The 17,026-nt window shown below is 31.5% G+C and overlaps 1 long non-coding RNA gene across 2 annotated transcripts; it reads right to left on the bottom strand.

Annotated features, from left to right (window-relative positions):
* Positions 1–16,443: 16,443 nt before the first annotated feature.
* LOC119615354 lies at positions 16,444–17,020 on the bottom strand. Of its 2 annotated transcripts, none has more exons than XR_005232403.1 (3): positions 16,874–17,020; positions 16,635–16,808; positions 16,444–16,552 (listed from the first exon to the last, which is right to left on the bottom strand). It is a non-coding gene; the product is annotated as an uncharacterized LOC119615354 (long non-coding RNA). The 2 variants fall into 2 exon arrangements; XR_005232404.1 differs by having other exon boundaries at positions 16,444–16,521.
* Positions 17,021–17,026: the final 6 nt, after the last annotated feature.

The following is a 17,026-nucleotide window of genomic DNA, read 5'->3' as shown; positions in this document are numbered from 1 at the left end:
TCTTAATGAAATGCAATGACCTTTTTCCGTCCTCTTTTTGTAACATTTATAATGCTAAAGAACATGATATATAATATGAGAACTTTTATTTAATTAAATCTGCTGAATATTCTCAGAAAATAACTATTTTAAAACAGAATCTTTATTAGATCTGTAGGGGCGCTTGTAGTAGAAAGCAATGATTTTATGTATTGTTATTTCAAAATTGTAATTTTATTGAACAACTTTTCTGTTGAGAAGAGTTCTATTTGAATTTAACGGTTTTTGGAGATTTGGTTTCAAATGACATTTCAATTTGTTGACAGCTTGTATTAAATGATAATGCAGTGCTGTTGTCAAAAGATAAAAGGAAGACATTTTCGATATATATTTTGGTATTGGTTTTTCTTATTTTGTATGTGTTAGTTTTTGCTGAAAAAACATTAGATTTCCAAATTTTCCAAAATTTTTCTCTCAAATATTGGGTATAAAAAGGAAGCCATTGCCCATAATCTTTCCTTTTTGCCTGCTGCTACCTACCAGTTTTCTTAAAAAAAAACGTCGCACAGTGGTATAGGAAAAAAAAAGAGGGAAATAATTCGGTAACTTCTAAACGGTTAATCCGATTTTAATGAAATTTGGTGTGCACAAAGAGGAGGTGTTGTCGAGTTTAGGTTTTGAATTTGGACCTTATAGGCCAACCAGGGGCCCGGCGGGGGGTCATCAAATTAGGACACCTCGGCTATGTTAAATTTTTAAAACGATCCTATTTCTTCATTTGAGTTCCGATTTAAAAAAAAATTCGTATATAGAATTAGGGAAAACTCAACATCTTTTAGAAAATTTACCTAGCACTATTATTTTCATCCATATATGTAACAAATTTAAGAGTTAACCTTATGGATGAAAATAATAGTGCTAGGCAAATTTTCTAAAAGATGTTGAGTTTTCCCTAATTAATTTGTCACTTAAAAAACGTTAGGTAGGCATGTTATATATCAATGGAAAGGTAATTTTGTCTATTTTTCAAAACTGTATATAATTTTTGAAAATTAAAAAATTCGCGGAATACTTTTTTTAAAAAAAATTAAAAAATGTTTTTTATTCAGTTTTTGCGAAGATACAAATTTTTCAAATTGCAATAAAAATTTTATTTATGAATATTTTTTGATGAAATTTTACAGTTAGGTAGATTTTTTTACTCAAAATCCAAAATTAAATAAAAATTTCGAATTTTCTTATTAGAAATCCCGGAATTCCCAAAAAAGTTTTAAAAAAATCCCAAAAATGGGATTTTTTTGGTTTTTTGAATATTATATCCATACCAGGGGCGGGGTTATCGAAACCCGTTACAAAATGATTAAGAACTTATTGGGTCATATAAAACAGGTCACTATAATTTGATATCGACTATGCGATTTGAGAATTTTTGCTCAAAATTTAATTTTCCATAAAAAATAGGGTTTTTTTGGATGGACCTGGTCCCCTCGGTATCAAAAATTTTTAGGTTTTGTTTCATTTATCGTATTTTATGTAAAGTCAGCTTTCCAAAAAGTATAAATTCTATATACATCTTCTTAGAAACTTTTTAGATAACTTAAAAAGAAAAAGATACTTTTTTCCCAAAAAAATGACAAAAAATCGCCTTTTTTTAATTTTTTAAATTTAAATGCCTATAACTTTGGACTCAGTCATGATTTTTACATAATTCTTTCACTGCTTGGTATATAAACTTGTTGTTAAGCAAATAAAAAAAAATGGCGAAAATCGGGAATATTTGGACCTGCTATTATCAAAAAAAAACTAAAGTAAGGACGGTAAAAATTTTAAAATTTTAATTTTCAAATGCGAATATCTCCTAAACTATAAGAGATAATTTACTGCTACGACGACATTTTTTATAGTGCTCGATGAGGAGATTCTATATACGAAATTTTTTTTAAATCGGAACTCAAATGAAGAAATAGGATCGTTTTAAAAATTTAACATAGCCGAGGTGTCCTAATTTGAGGACCCCCCGCCGGGCCCCTGGTTGGCCTATAAGGTCCAAATTCAAAACCTAAACTCGACAACACCTCCTCTTTGTGCATACCAAATTTCATTAAAATCGGATTAACCGTTTAGAAGTTACCGAATTATTTCCCTCTTTTTTTTTTCCTATACCACTGTGCGTCGTTACTCTGCCGTAAATTTTATTTAAAAAAATAAAGAAGTCCTTCTGAAATTGTAAGTTTTTTATCCTGTTTCAATTATCCTTCAAATTAAATTCAGTGATTAAGCAACGTACATTTTTTTAAGTATTTGAATAAAGTTTGAAATTGAAGCTGAAATTGTTCGCATTTCGTGAAAGGATCTTTTGGATTTTATATCCACAAAATTATCTGTAACAGGATAATAAAATAATGTAAGTTTTGTTTTCTAAAGAAAAATTGAGAAAAAAATCCATTTTTTTTCAAATCAGTTTTTATTTTTCTAATTTTTTTAACGCAGTAACGCCAATTTCACAAATTTCAACTCAAAAGTAGGCAGAAAGTGTTTTTTATTTACCCAGCGGCAACAAAAGTCAAAGAAAAAGAAAATCGTTTGTTTTTATTTACAAAAAGGTAATAATTAACATAAAGAAAACAAAACACACACATACAAACTAACATAACCAAAACCAAAATATCTTTACAGCACACAAACACACCTACGTCAATTTGATATATTTGACAAAATTCTTCCTAGCGACGAAACCTCCAGGCACAAAATCTTCGCCTGGGAAGGCTTCGTCCACAATCGTGCCTTCTTCGGCGTAAAATCAAACCTTCAGGGAAAGCTTTAGGTTGCAATACTAAGGTCTTAGAGACGAGGAGAAAAGTGTGAAAAGTGCGGGGAAAATGTCAACTGTTAAAAAAAAAAAAATAAATCCAAAAGAAAACTCCAAAGTTAATAGTTAAAAAAAAAAAATCCCAAGAAAAAAAAAAAAACATCAAAATTTAAAAATTTTATACCAAAAATCCGTGTGAAATTTCGTGAAACAATTTTTTTATTTTTAATATTTCATAAAACACAAAAATTTAAATCAAAATTGAAAGAAAAGTTCAAGAACAAAAAGTAAACACAAAAACCTAAAAAAAAACCTGTAAGAAGAACAAGAAATTCAACACAAAAAGAAACAATGTTTAAATAATTTTCTTTATTTAATTCAAGAATATAAAACAAATTGTGTTAGACATTAATATGTAAAAATATCATTTTTTTTATTCTTAAAACTATCACTTTTTTTTCTTTTAATTAATTAAATTTTTTTTTTAATATTCAATTAAATCACTTTTTTTTTTTTGTTCACTCGCGTCAGAAATATAAAGAAACTAAATGTAATGCAAAAATCAATATGTATTGTTAGTGGTGAAAAATTAAAAATGTATAAAAATATTTAAAAGCAAGTGTCAAAATAATATAAAAACAAAAATATTAGTAAAAAAAAGGAAAAAAATTAAAAAAAAATGTACATTGAGTTCAAATGTTAATAACATAAAATGTTAATCTGTAATTTTAAACACATAAATTTTTAAAAATTTCAACAAAATTATATACACAAACATCTACAGGAAGCAGACGAAAGATCTTTCGACGTGGGATCCTGGTAAATGTAAGTTTAGTTGCTCATTTTTTTTATGTTATTTTCATTTTTTTTCTTTTAAACAAACAAAATATTAATAAAAACACATAACATCCACTGATACGTACATACAGAATGTTTAATAAGTAAATATTGTTAACAGAAAAATTCGTTAACATGAGTGTAATTGTTAAAATCATCTTATATCAGTGTATGTAATGTCTTTTATTTATTCTCAAATACATTTAATATTTTACATTTCTGTAATTACATGTAAATTACATAAATGTTTAATTAACTAAATAACCCATAATTTTTCAAAACCCACCATAGTCTAGTGGATTGAGTTGTAATTTACCACTCATTAGGCCCTGGTTCGAATCCCAGTGAGGGCAAAGTAATTTTTAATTTATTTTTTTTTGGAAGCCCAGGTTCGAATCCCGGACGAGTTAAATATTTTTGTTTTTATTTTTTCTTTTTGCTTTGAGACCCAAGTTCGAATCCCGATTAAACCCAATTTTTTTTTGGAATAAATATTTTTTTTAAATATTGATTTTTGCAAAAGATTTTTTTTACGCGATCTTCTCTAATTTTAATATGTTCAATATTAGTTAATTTTTTTTATATTAAACATTATGTTTAAGGATTTATTTTTGTTAATAAATAACATGAATTTTAAAATGCAGTTCTAAACTGTCTTTAACTGGTTCCTGGTGAACTGTTCTGGTTAGGGTAATAATCTTTGGGATCATACTTAATACCAACAGCATTTCCCTAGTATGATCATGGTTGGGAGGGGATAAAAGACACTGTGTTACCACCTTCACACAGTGCAGTTCAATATGTTAAAAGTTCGTTTCCGTTTTCCTGTGTATTAGTCTCCCTTTCTCTTTTCTTTTCTTTGTTCATTTCTGTTTTTTTCCCTACTTTACGCACGCACAAAATAAAATAATAAATACTGTGCATGTCGACGTTTACTCTACTTAAAGTAGCAACGAATCCTCCCGATTGCCGACGAGATAGAAGCCGGAAACTAGTTGCGTGCTGGCTGCTTTAGTAGAGACAAGAGAGAACTCTGACACCATCAGATCAGTTGTATGCTACATTATTATTTTTGGCGCCCAACGTGGGGCCCACACAGTTCAATTAAATCTCAAACTACCATCATTTGAATTTACAAAATTCATGTTTTTGTGTGGTCCTCTTTATTAATGTAAATTTTCAATTCTTTTTTTTATGTTTTTCTCATTCTGCTTCCTCAATTTCCATTTTCTAGTATGGTTAACTAATTGTCTGGAATTCACATGTGTTCTCTTTTTATGCTGTTAACCGACACACAGTGGTATAGGAAAAAAAAGAGGGAAATAATTCGGTAACTTCTAAACGGTTAATCCGATTTTAATGAAATTTGGTATGCACAAAGAGGAGGTGTTGTCGAGTTTAGGTTTTGAATTTGGACCTTATAGGCCAACCAGGGGCCCGGCGGGGGGTCCTCAAATTAGGACACCTCGGCTATGTTAAATTTTTAAAAACGATCCTATTTCTTCATTTGAGTTCCGATTTAAAAAAAATTTCGTATATAGAATCTCCTCATCGAGCACTATAAAAAATGTCGTCGTAGCAGTAAATTATCTCTTATAGTTTAGGAGATATTCGCATTTGAATATTAAAATTTTAAAATTTTTACCGTCCTTACTTTAGTTTTTTTGATAATAGCAGGTCCAAATATTTCCGATTTTCGCCATTTTTTTTTATTTGCTTAACAACAAGTTTATATACCAAGCAGTGAAAGAATTATGTAAAAATCATGACTGAGTCCAAAGTTATAGGCATTTAAATTTAAAAAATTAAAAAAAGGCGATTTTTTGTCATTTTTTTGGGAAAAAAGTATCTTTTTCTTTTTAAGTTATCTAAAAAGTTTCTAAGAAGATGTATATAGAATTTATACTTTTTGGAAAGCTGACTTTACATAAAATACGATAAATGAAACAAAACCTAAAAATTTTTGATACCGAGGGGACCAGGTCCATCCAAAAAAACCCTATTTTTTATGGAAAATTAAATTTTGAGCAAAAATTCTCAAATCGCATAGTCGATATCAAATTATAGTGACCTGTTTTATATGACCCAATATGTTCTTAATCATTTTGTAACGGGTTTCGATAACCCCGCCCCTGGTATGGATATAATAGGCAAAAAACCAAAAAATCCCATTTTTGGGATTTTTTAAAACTTTTTTGGGAATTCCGGGATTTCTAATAAGAAAATTCGAAATTTTTATTTAATTTTGGATTTTGAGTAAAAAAATCTACCTAACTGTAAAATTTCATCAAAAAATATTCATAAATAAAATTTTTATTGCAATTTGAAAAATTTGTTAAATAGTGCTCGATGAGGAGATTCTATATACGAAATTTTTTTTAAATCGGAACTCAAATGAAGAAATAGGATCGTTTTAAAAATTTAACATAGCCGAGGTGTCCTAATTTGAGGACCCCCCGCCGGGCCCCTGGTTGGCCTATAAGGTCCAAATTCAAAACCTAAACTCGACAACACCTCCTCTTTGTGCATACCAAATTTCATTAAAATCGGATTAACCGTTTAGAAGTTACCGAATTATTTCCCTCTTTTTTTTTTCCTATACCACTGTGCGACATTAATGTTAATCATACGTTCTCTTATTTGTTGTGTGTTATTGATTTGACAATTCACTTCCTGGAATTGCTGATTTTTGGAGTTCGATCTAAAAACTGACCGGAAACTGAATAATCAATATTGATAATACTCCCTAATAGTATCAGTATGGTGTGGAAATGACTACTTGGAAACAAATTTTAAGCTAGTACCGGCCATTCCCTATATTCCCTTTTTTTTGTTACTATTTCTCTTTCCCTATAATATTCTTTGGTAACGAATTTTTAATCGATGTTGAACATTTTTTACCATCCGTCAGTTTAACCAGGAACTAATTTCATGATTATTATATATTTTAATTTGCGAAATATTTAATACTTTTTATTATTTTCATTATTTTTTTATTATTATTCTTGTTTTTACATTACTTGGTTCTGAATTTTAAATCCATTGTGGTGTAAAACTTTTAATTAATTTTTCTTTAATTACCTTTAGTCTATTTTATAGTTTAAATCTTTAACCGAATTTAGTTTTGGTTGATTTAACATTTATTGCTGAATTTTTAGTTTAATTTTGTTTTTCTTATTATATTTTAATACAATGTCTCAACCTCAAAGCGCCAGTGGCGTTCTTCCTAATTGTGTCCTCTGTAAAGATGCCATTTTGGAATCTGGATCTATGTATATCCCTCCTTGTGGTCATCCTTTACATTCATCTTGTTTGGGTAAAATCCCTAAAAACAATCTAGTTTGTCCTGTTTGCGAAGGCAAACTAAAGGCAACCCAACCACAAAGACCGGCAACTACTGGTAATGTTAATACACAACCTCCACCTACAATTGTGACACGAGCGCGTGCCCAGGCTCAAAGGGCTTTGGAATACGATAATAGTGTTCCACCTACAGATCCAAATATTTCTTTTATGTCAACTAGTTCTCCCCAAGGTCAACGGGACCAACTACAGTCTATGGTTTCAGCTGCGGTTAGTGCTCAGCAAGCCGTAATGCTTACAACCCTTAGTCAACATTTGACAAAATTAATAGAATCCAACATTGAAGCTGGATTCCAAAGGTTAAATCTCAGTGCACAATCGCCTGGTAATACCCCGACACAAATTCAACCATCAGTTTCTAATCAAAACCCACAAATTCTAACATTGCCAGCCGTAGAGCAACAAACTCTGGAACAGTTGTTAGGTTTACCAGCAAATAGAAATCCTTCGGTTCAAAATACTACAGTTAGTAATGCGTCGACAACAAATTCGTCGTTAAGGTCGGACAAGGTAGGACATATCATCCATAATTGGAAGATACGTTTTACTGGGGACTGTAAGGGTATCCCAGTGGAAAATTTTATTTATAGAGTTGAAGCTTTAACGAAGCAAACTTTGGGTGGGAATTTTGAGGTTCTTTGTGACCATATTTCGACTCTGTTTGAGTCCAAAGCCTCTGACTGGTTCTGGCGATACCACAAAGCTGCTCGGAGAATCGTGTGGCCAGATCTTTGCAGTGCTCTTCGCGAACAATACAAAGATTCGCGCACTGACGTAGATTTTCGTGAAATGATTCGTGACCGGAAACAAAAACCAGGAGAGGGTTTCGACCTGTTTTATGAGGCCATAATTGATATTTCCGATCGCCTTAGGATTCCTCTTCCTGAACGGGTGCTAGTGGAAATTTTACGCCGTAATCTACTGCCAGAAATTCAACACGAATTGTTAAATTTGGAAATTAACTCAATTTCTCAACTTCGCGACATCTGTCGTAAACGGGAGTTTTTCATGCAGGATGTAGGGAAGAATCATGGACTTTCCAAACCATTGATTCCGCGCAGACAGGTTCATGAGATATACGAAGATGGGGGCGAATCATCAGATGAAGACATTTCCGCGATTTCTCTCGTTTGCTGGAATTGCCAAAAATCGGGTCATAGATTCCAAGATTGCCTCGATGAAAGACGTGTATTTTGCTATGGTTGCGGAGCAGCCAATGCCTATAAGCCAACCTGTACAAACTGTACTGGTTCAAAAAACTTGCGGTCCAGTGCACCGAAAAGTGCACGCAAACCGACCCGATCAACATACACCAACACCGACTAGAACCAACAATTTCATCAAACAATTCAAGTTCGAGTTTAGATAATTCTTTATCTAAACCGATTAAACACCCCTGACATACAAATTTCAGTAAATCATTCTTCCGAATGTAATTCTGAAACACCTATAGTGACCATTAATGAATCCAATTCCAAACCTAATTCTATAACACCTGCTCCAGACTTAAAAATTCATCCACCTACGTATTTTAAACCATTTCACATTCGTTTGGCCGAATACAATGCTGCTAGAAAACGCATTTTTAGTGATTACTCTCCAAATTCAAGAACAACACGGTCTACTAAGCGTGTCAAGAATTTTTGGGGTAAAATTAAGTATACTCGTCGTAAACTATTAAGTTCTGTTTACGACAAGCCCAATGATATTCGTCCATATGCGGAAGTTCAGCTTTTTGGTAAAACGATGATGGGTTTGTTGGATACCGGAGCTTCGATTAGTTGTTTAGGCGCTCAAGCTGCGACAGAATTTCTTGATTCTGGTCGCCAATATAAAAAAATACGATCCGTCGTTAAGACAATGTGGTAGGTTTTATAAACACGAACATCGCTTTTAGGGGTAAAATGGAACCCATAACATTATATATTGTCCCAACATTAGCCCAAAACTTATATTTAGGTGTAGATTTTTGGCATAGTTTTGATTTGTTGCCACCAGGAATAGTTTCCGAATTACATTCAGATCTATTGCCTAAGGATACCTCGAGCATTTCAGACCAGAGACCACTTAGCGTAACTCAGAAACAACAACTTCAAATTGTGATCAACTCGTTCCCATCGTTTTCCAAAGAGGGTTTAGGTAGAACTAGTGTAATTTCTCACGTCATTGACGTTGGTTCTGCCACCCCGATAAAACAACGTCATTTCCCGGTATCTCCTGCTATGGAAAAGTTAATATACGCAGAACTAGACCGGATGTTGGAAAACGATGTCATCGAAGAATCTGACAGCGCGTGGTCTTCCCCAATAGTTTTGGTCCGGAAGCCAGGAAAAGTTAGGTTATGTTTAGATAGCCGCAAGGTCAATTCGGTGACAATCAAGGATGCTTATCCTTTGCCCAATATCGACGGGATCCTTAGTCGTTTGCCTAAGGCTGAGTTCATAACCAGCTTAGATTTAAAAGATGCCTTCTGGCAAATCCCGTTGGATAAATCGTCGAAAGATAAGACAGCATTTACGGTTCCCGGCCGTCCTTTGTACCATTACAAGGTCATGCCTTTTGGGCTATGTAATGCGCCTCAGACGATGTCGAGACTAATGGACAAAGTGATACCGGCGAATTTGCGAACCGAAGTGTTTGTCTATCTGGACGATTTATTGATCGTGTCAGATACTTTTTCCAGACATATGGAGGTGTTGCGAGAAATCTCAAAACAAATTCGTTCTGCAGGACTGACAATAAATGTTGAAAAATCTAAATTTTGCGTACAGGAAGTCCGTTATCTTGGCCATTTAGTGGGTAATGGGGTAATTCAGACAGACCCGGAGAAAATATCGGCCATTGTTGAATTCCCGACACCGAGGTCTGTAAAACAACTACGACGATTTTTAGGGATGTCCGGTTGGTATCGGAAGTTCATCAAGAATTACGCTGCGGTTACTTCACCTTTAACCGATTTGTTAAAGACCAGTAGGAAGTTTATATGGAGCGAAGAAGCTCAGAAGTCCTTTGATGAATTGAAGAACATCTTGACAACTGCACCAGTGTTGCATAGTCCCGATTTCTCACAGCCATTTTTCATACACTGTGATGCTAGCCACACTGGAATAGGAAGTGTATTGGTACAAAAGAATGCGGAGGGTGAAGAGTTTCCGATAGCATTTATGTCTAAGAAGCTCAACCAAGCCCAACGTAACTACTCTGTTACCGAACAGGAATGTTTAGCAGCAATGTTGAGCATTAAGAAGTTTCGAGCGTATGTGGAAGGACACGAGTTCACCGTGATCACTGACCATGCATCTCTAAAGTGGCTCATGTCCCAAACAGATCTCAATTCGCGGTTGGCAAGATGGGCTTTAAAGCTTCAAGGATTTAGATTTAAAATTGAACATCGGAAAGGTAGCCAAAACGTAGTTCCTGATGCACTTTCGCGTACTAACACTGAAGATTTGTCTGAAATAAACTGCTTAAGTTTGTCCGCTTTAGATGACTCAGGGGTCTTCGTGGATCTACAATCCGAAAAATTCAAGAGTACTGACTACCTACAACTTTTAGACAGAGTTAGGGAAAACATTATCAAAACTCCAGACCTTAAAATTGTTGACGGATACTTATACAGACGTACTGAACACTGTTCCGGGGAACAGCTGCAGGACGATCTTGCTTGGAAACTTTGGATACCCAAAGATATGGTTAGGGAAGTTTTGGAAAAGGCACATGATAGCCACTTATCATCTCATGGCGGAATCAATAAAACTCTAGAACGAATTCGTAGGTTCTACTTTTGGCCTAATTTAGTGAACGATGTAAGATCTTACATTAACTCTTGCGACGTTTGTAAGGGAACTAAGCACCCGAATTTCGTCATGCGTCCACCTATGGGTAAAACCTCGGAAACGTCTAGATTCTTCCAGAAACTTTACGTTGACTTTCTTGGTCCCTATCCACGTTCGAAATCAGGTAACGTTGGTATTTTTGTAGTGCTAGATCACTTTTCCAAATTTAGTTTTCTGAAAGCCGTAAAAAAGTTTACAGCAGACGTCGTGGTTAAATATTTGGAAGAAGACTTGTTTCATACATTTGGTACGCCTGAGACTATCGTTTCTGATAACGGTTCGCAGTTTAAGTCTACTCAATTTAACAAGCTTTTGTCTAATTACGCGATAAAACACGTTTACACCGCGGTACACTCGCCCCAAGCAAATGCCTCAGAACGGGTTAATCGTTCAGTGCTATCGGCAATAAGGGCTTATATCAAACACGATCAAAGTAATTGGGATGAATACCTCAGCAGCATTAGTTGTTCTCTACGGTCATCTGTGCATGCTTCTATAGGTACATCACCTTATTACATGGCGTTCGGACAGCATATGATTACCAACGGTAATACTTATGCACTTCTTCGAACACTTGAAATGCTTGACGATAGGGAAGTGAAATTTAACCGTGAAGATTCGTTTAACATCATACGTGATAGAGCCGCAAAGAATATGAATCGACAACAAGAGCGTAATGAAAGATCTTACAATCTGCGATCGCGTGAGGTAAATTATGTTGTAGGGCAAGAAGTTTTCCGAAGAAACTTTAGCCAAAGTAACTTTGAAAAGGGTTACAATGCAAAACTATCGCCACCGTTTCTTAAAGCACGCATTAAGGCGAAAACCGGAAATTGCTATTACGAATTGGAAGATCTAAATGGTCGTTCTCTAGGTGTATACCATGCAAAGGACATACGTCAATAACCTTGTTTTTCATTTTGTTATTTTTTTTTTATTATATCACTACAAGCGGTATCAGCTTTGTGCTGCTTGTTAGCTCCCAAATCTGATTTTGGTTGGGGGGTTATGTAGGGGCGCTTGTAGTAGAAAGCAATGATTTTATGTATTGTTATTTCAAAATTGTAATTTTATTGAACAACTTTTCTGTTGAGAAGAGTTCTATTTGAATTTAACGGTTTTTGGAGATTTGGTTTCAAATGACATTTCAATTTGTTGACAGCTTGTATTAAATGATAATGCAGTGCTGTTGTCAAAAGATAAAAGGAAGACATTTTCGATATATATTTTGGTATTGGTTTTTCTTATTTTGTATGTGTTAGTTTTTGCTGAAAAAACATTAGATTTCCAAATTTTCCAAAATTTTTCTCTCAAATATTGGGTATAAAAAGGAAGCCATTGCCCATAATCTTTCCTTTTTGCCTGCTGCTACCTACCAGTTTTCTTAAAAAAAAAACGTCGTTACTCTGCCGTAAATTTTATTTAAAAAAATAAAGAAGTCCTTCTGAAATTGTAAGTTTTTTTATCCTGTTTCAATTATCCTTCGAATTAAATTCAGTGATTAAGCAACGTACATTTTTTTTAAGTATTTGAATAAAGTTTGAAATTGAAGCTGAAATTGTTCGCATTTCGTGAAAGGATCTTTTGGATTTTATATCCACAAAATTATCTGTAACAGGATAATAAAATAATGTAAGTTTTGTTTTCTAAAGAAAAATTGAGAAAAAAATCCATTTTTTTTCAAATCAGTTTTTATTTTTCTAATTTTTTTAACGCAGTAACGCCAATTTCACAAATTTCAACTCAAAAGTAGGCAGAAAGTGTTTTTTATTTACCCAGCGGCAACAAAAGTCAAAGAAAAAGAAAATCGTTTGTTTTTATTTACAAAAAGGTAATAATTAACATAAAGAAAACAAAACACACACATACAAACTAACATAACCAAAACCAAAATATCTTTACAGCACACAAACACACCTACGTCAATTTGATATATTTGACAAAATTCTTCCTAGCGACGAAACCTCCAGGCACAAAATCTTCGCCTGGGAAGGCTTCGTCCACAATCGTGCCTTCTTCGGCGTAAAATCAAACCTTCAGGGAAAGCTTTAGGTTGCAATACTAAGGTCTTAGAGACGAGGAGAAAAGTGTGAAAAGTGCGGGGAAAATGTCAACTGTTAAAAAAAAAAAAAAAATCCAAAAGAAAACTCCAAAGTTAATAGTTAAAAAAAAAAATCCCAAGAAAAAAAAAAACATCAAAATTTAAAAATTTTATACCAAAAATCCGTGTGAAATTTCGTGAAACAATTTTTTTATTTTTAATATTTCATAAAACACAAAAATTTAAATCAAAATTGAAAGAAAAGTTCAAGAACAAAAAGTAAACACAAGAACCTAAAAAAAAACCTGTAAGAAGAACAAGAAATTCAACACAAAAAGAAACAATGTTTAAATAATTTTCTTTATTTAATTCAAGAATATAAAACAAATTGTGTTAGACATTAATATGTAAAAATATCATTTTTTTTATTCTTAAAACTATCACTTTTTTTTCTTTTAATTAATAAAATTTTTTTTTAATATTCAATTAAATCACTTTTTTTTTTTTTGTTCACTCGCGTCAGAAATATAAAGAAACTAAATGTAATGCAAAAATCAATATGTATTGTTAGTGGTGAAAAATTAAAAATGTATAAAAATATTTAAAAGCAAGTGTCAAAATAATATAAAAACAAAAATATTAGTAAAAAAAAGGAAAAAAAATTAAAAAAAAAATGTACATTGAGTTCAAATGTTAATAACATAAAATGTTAATCTGTAATTTTAAACACATAAATTTTTAAAAATTTCAACAAAATTATATACACAAACATCTACAGGAAGCAGACGAAAGATCTTTCGACGTGGGATCCTGGTAAATGTAAGTTTAGTTGCTCATTTTTTTTATGTTATTTTCATTTTTTTTCTTTTAAACAAACAAAATATTAATAAAAACACATAACATCCACTGATACGTACATACAGAATGTTTAATAAGTAAATATTGTTAACAGAAAAATTCGTTAACATGAGTGTAATTGTTAAAATCATCTTATATCAGTGTATGTAATGTCTTTTATTTATTCTCAAATACATTTAATATTTTACATTTCTGTAATTACATGTAAATTACATAAATGTTTAATTAACTAAATAACCCATAATTTTTCAAAACCCACCATAGTCTAGTGGATTGAGTTGTAATTTACCACTCATTAGGCCCTGGTTCGAATCCCAGTGAGGGCAAAGTAATTTTTAATTTATTTTTTTTTGGAAGCCCAGGTTCGAATCCCGGACGAGTTAAATATTTTTGTTTTTATTTTTTCTTTTTGCTTTGAGACCCAAGTTCGAATCCCGATTAAACCCAATTTTTTTTTGGAATAAATATTTTTTTTAAATATTGATTTTTGCAAAAGATTTTTTTTACGCGATCTTCTCTAATTTTAATATGTTCAATATTAGTTAATTTTTTTTATATTAAACATTATGTTTAAGGATTTATTTTTGTTAATAAATAACATGAATTTTAAAATGCAGTTCTAAACTGTCTTTAACTGGTTCCTGGTGAACTGTTCTGGTTAGGGTAATAATCTTTGGGATCATACTTAATACCAACAGCATTTCCCTAGTATGATCATGGTTGGGAGGGGATAAAAGATACTGTGTTACCACCTTCACACAGTGCAGTTCAATATGTTAAAAGTTCGTTTCCGTTTTCCTGTGTATTAGTCTCCCTTTCTCTTTTCTTTTCTTTGTTCATTTCTGTTTTTTTCCCTACTTTACGCACGCACAAAATAAAATAATAAATACTGTGCATGTCGACGTTTACTCTACTTAAAGTAGCAACGAATCCTCCCGATTGCCGACGAGATAGAAGCCGGAAACTAGTTGCGTGCTGGCTGCTTTAGTAGAGACAAGAGAGAACTCTGACACCATCAGATCAGTTGTATGCTACAGATCTTAAATGAATGTCTACGATGCCACATTTGTATGCAGAATAAAAACTACTGAACAAAAACCGCTTCTAAAATAGGGAAAATAATATATTCATATTACATTTTCACTTAAATTCGAATTTTAAATCGGCTGTGGTTCCTTCCTTTAACACCTAAATCTATCTAGAAAATCATTCAAATCTCCCCTTAACATTTCTATTTATATAACTCTTTAAAAAATTACTTTAAATAACTTTCAATTTGAAAAAACAGTAAAGATCCGTAATCACTCATATTATTATCTTGATATAAATTCGGCTGCCATTTTTCAAATGCAGCTCAAATCTAAAAAACCATGAAGATTTGTATTTGACTACTCATTAGACTGTCCCGAAAGACAGCACTTTTGCAAATCTTATATAGGTAGACCTCTCAAACGATGCATAGAAAACATTGTTCATATAAAATTTGGATAAATTGATCTTTAGATATCTCTTTATATTTTCAGAAAATTATCAACCAAAATTCTGCACAACTTTTTCTGTATGTAGCGCCGTATTTATTCTAAGCTTTTCAAATTAAATACACAGAAAAAAATAAAAATCGGTTTCAATTAAAAAATTCGCATTTCCAATTAAAAAATTGTTTAATTTTGCACCTGTAAAGAAATTCGTTCAAGCAATTAAACGGAATTAATTGAAATAAATTTAAATAACATATTAATTCCAGCGAACAAAAGTTTTATTAAACTGTTTTTAAATTTCTGATTAATTATTTAATTATGTCAAATAAGTTTTTAATTAAAAAAATTATATTTTATAACGATTTTTTTTTAATTGCTTCAATTAAAAAAATAATTGATTTTTAATGAAAAAAGCAATTAATAATTTAATTGATTCAATTAAAATTTTAATTGAAATATGTATAATTTTAATTAAAGTTTTAATCAACACAATTAATGTATTAATTAAAATGTATTTTATTTTTTTATAAAATTTTTGTAGTATTAATTAAAAGTTTAATTGAATTGAAAAATATATAAATATTTTATATAAAAATTTAAATTTTATTTTTTTCATTAAATAAAATTACTTTTCTTTTACACTTTTATAAATTATTATAATAATTATAATTATTTAATAAGAAATAGTTTTTTGTAAATTTTTTAAAAATTATATTAGTACAATAATTGACTATGTTATTACATAGAATACAATCAATTAATTTAAGTGTAAAACAAACAATTTCTTTTCATAGATTGAAAAATAATGTTTAGAAAATAATGTAATTTAAATTTTGATAATAAAGAAGCTTTTCGAATTCATTTTAAATCTTTAAAATTTCATGTTTTAATAACGAAACTTTTGCGAATTTTTTGGAGGTTGGCAAATCATATAATACAGATTGAACAAAATTATAAAAAACTTCCGATTCTTAAGGGAATTCAACATTAAAAACAAAAAATAATTTGAACAAACAATCAAATGCATCTAAAAAGGTTAAAAATGGAAACTTTAGTCTATCGAAATAAACATAAATAGTTTTAATATCATATAGATATCCAACAATAAGAAGTCTAGGTTGAATGTTACGTCCCTTGCAACTGAAGAAGTTTTAATTTGGTCTCTAACTCTTCATCTCATGTTGCTAATACAGCAAAGCTTTCTTGAGAGTCCGCAACAGAGTATCTCTTTCTAATTTTTTCTCCATTTGGAGAGGTGGTAATAGTATGTTGAGGAGGGAAGAGTTTGTGCGCGTGCCAAAAGATGGTGAATGTTTTTGACTCCGAAAATAGACAGAAACATATCATTATTCTTAATTATAAAATAAAAGATTTAGCTTAATGTATTTTTAAATTTGGTTAATTTAGTCAAACTGTTTACTATAAATACTTACCTTCGTTGTTTGATCCAACTTTTTGCAGGTCCTTGAGGAGGATAGAGCAACCAGATTTGCTTTTTAAGATGTTTAAAATGCTATCTTCGAGTTGAGTCCATCTATCCTTAGGCACTTTGCCTAATTTCAGTATAAAATCTATTTGCCTAATTTCAGTATAAAATCTATATTAATCTGAAAATGTAAATAAAGTTAATTAAAAATAATTCAAATGGAAACTACTTTTCTAGATTACTTACAAATTGGAAAGCTGACGGCTTTGTATATTCTGGCCACAAATTGAGTATCTCGGTCGTTGTTTTGGCTTCAGCGATTTGTTTAAAACGAAGTGAGGTCAAAATCATCTGCAGTGATCTTATCGCTTCGAAGAGTTTGGACTAAAACCACATAAT

Source organism: Lucilia sericata, unplaced genomic scaffold (genome assembly GCF_015586225.1).
Source record: "Lucilia sericata isolate MDLA Ls3-8-SP2 unplaced genomic scaffold, ASM1558622v1 Contig005023F_arrow, whole genome shotgun sequence".
NCBI lineage: Eukaryota > Metazoa > Arthropoda > Insecta > Diptera > Calliphoridae > Lucilia > Lucilia sericata.
The sequence above is the reverse complement of the archived record's forward strand: the minus strand, read 5'-3'. Positions and strand labels throughout refer to the sequence as shown.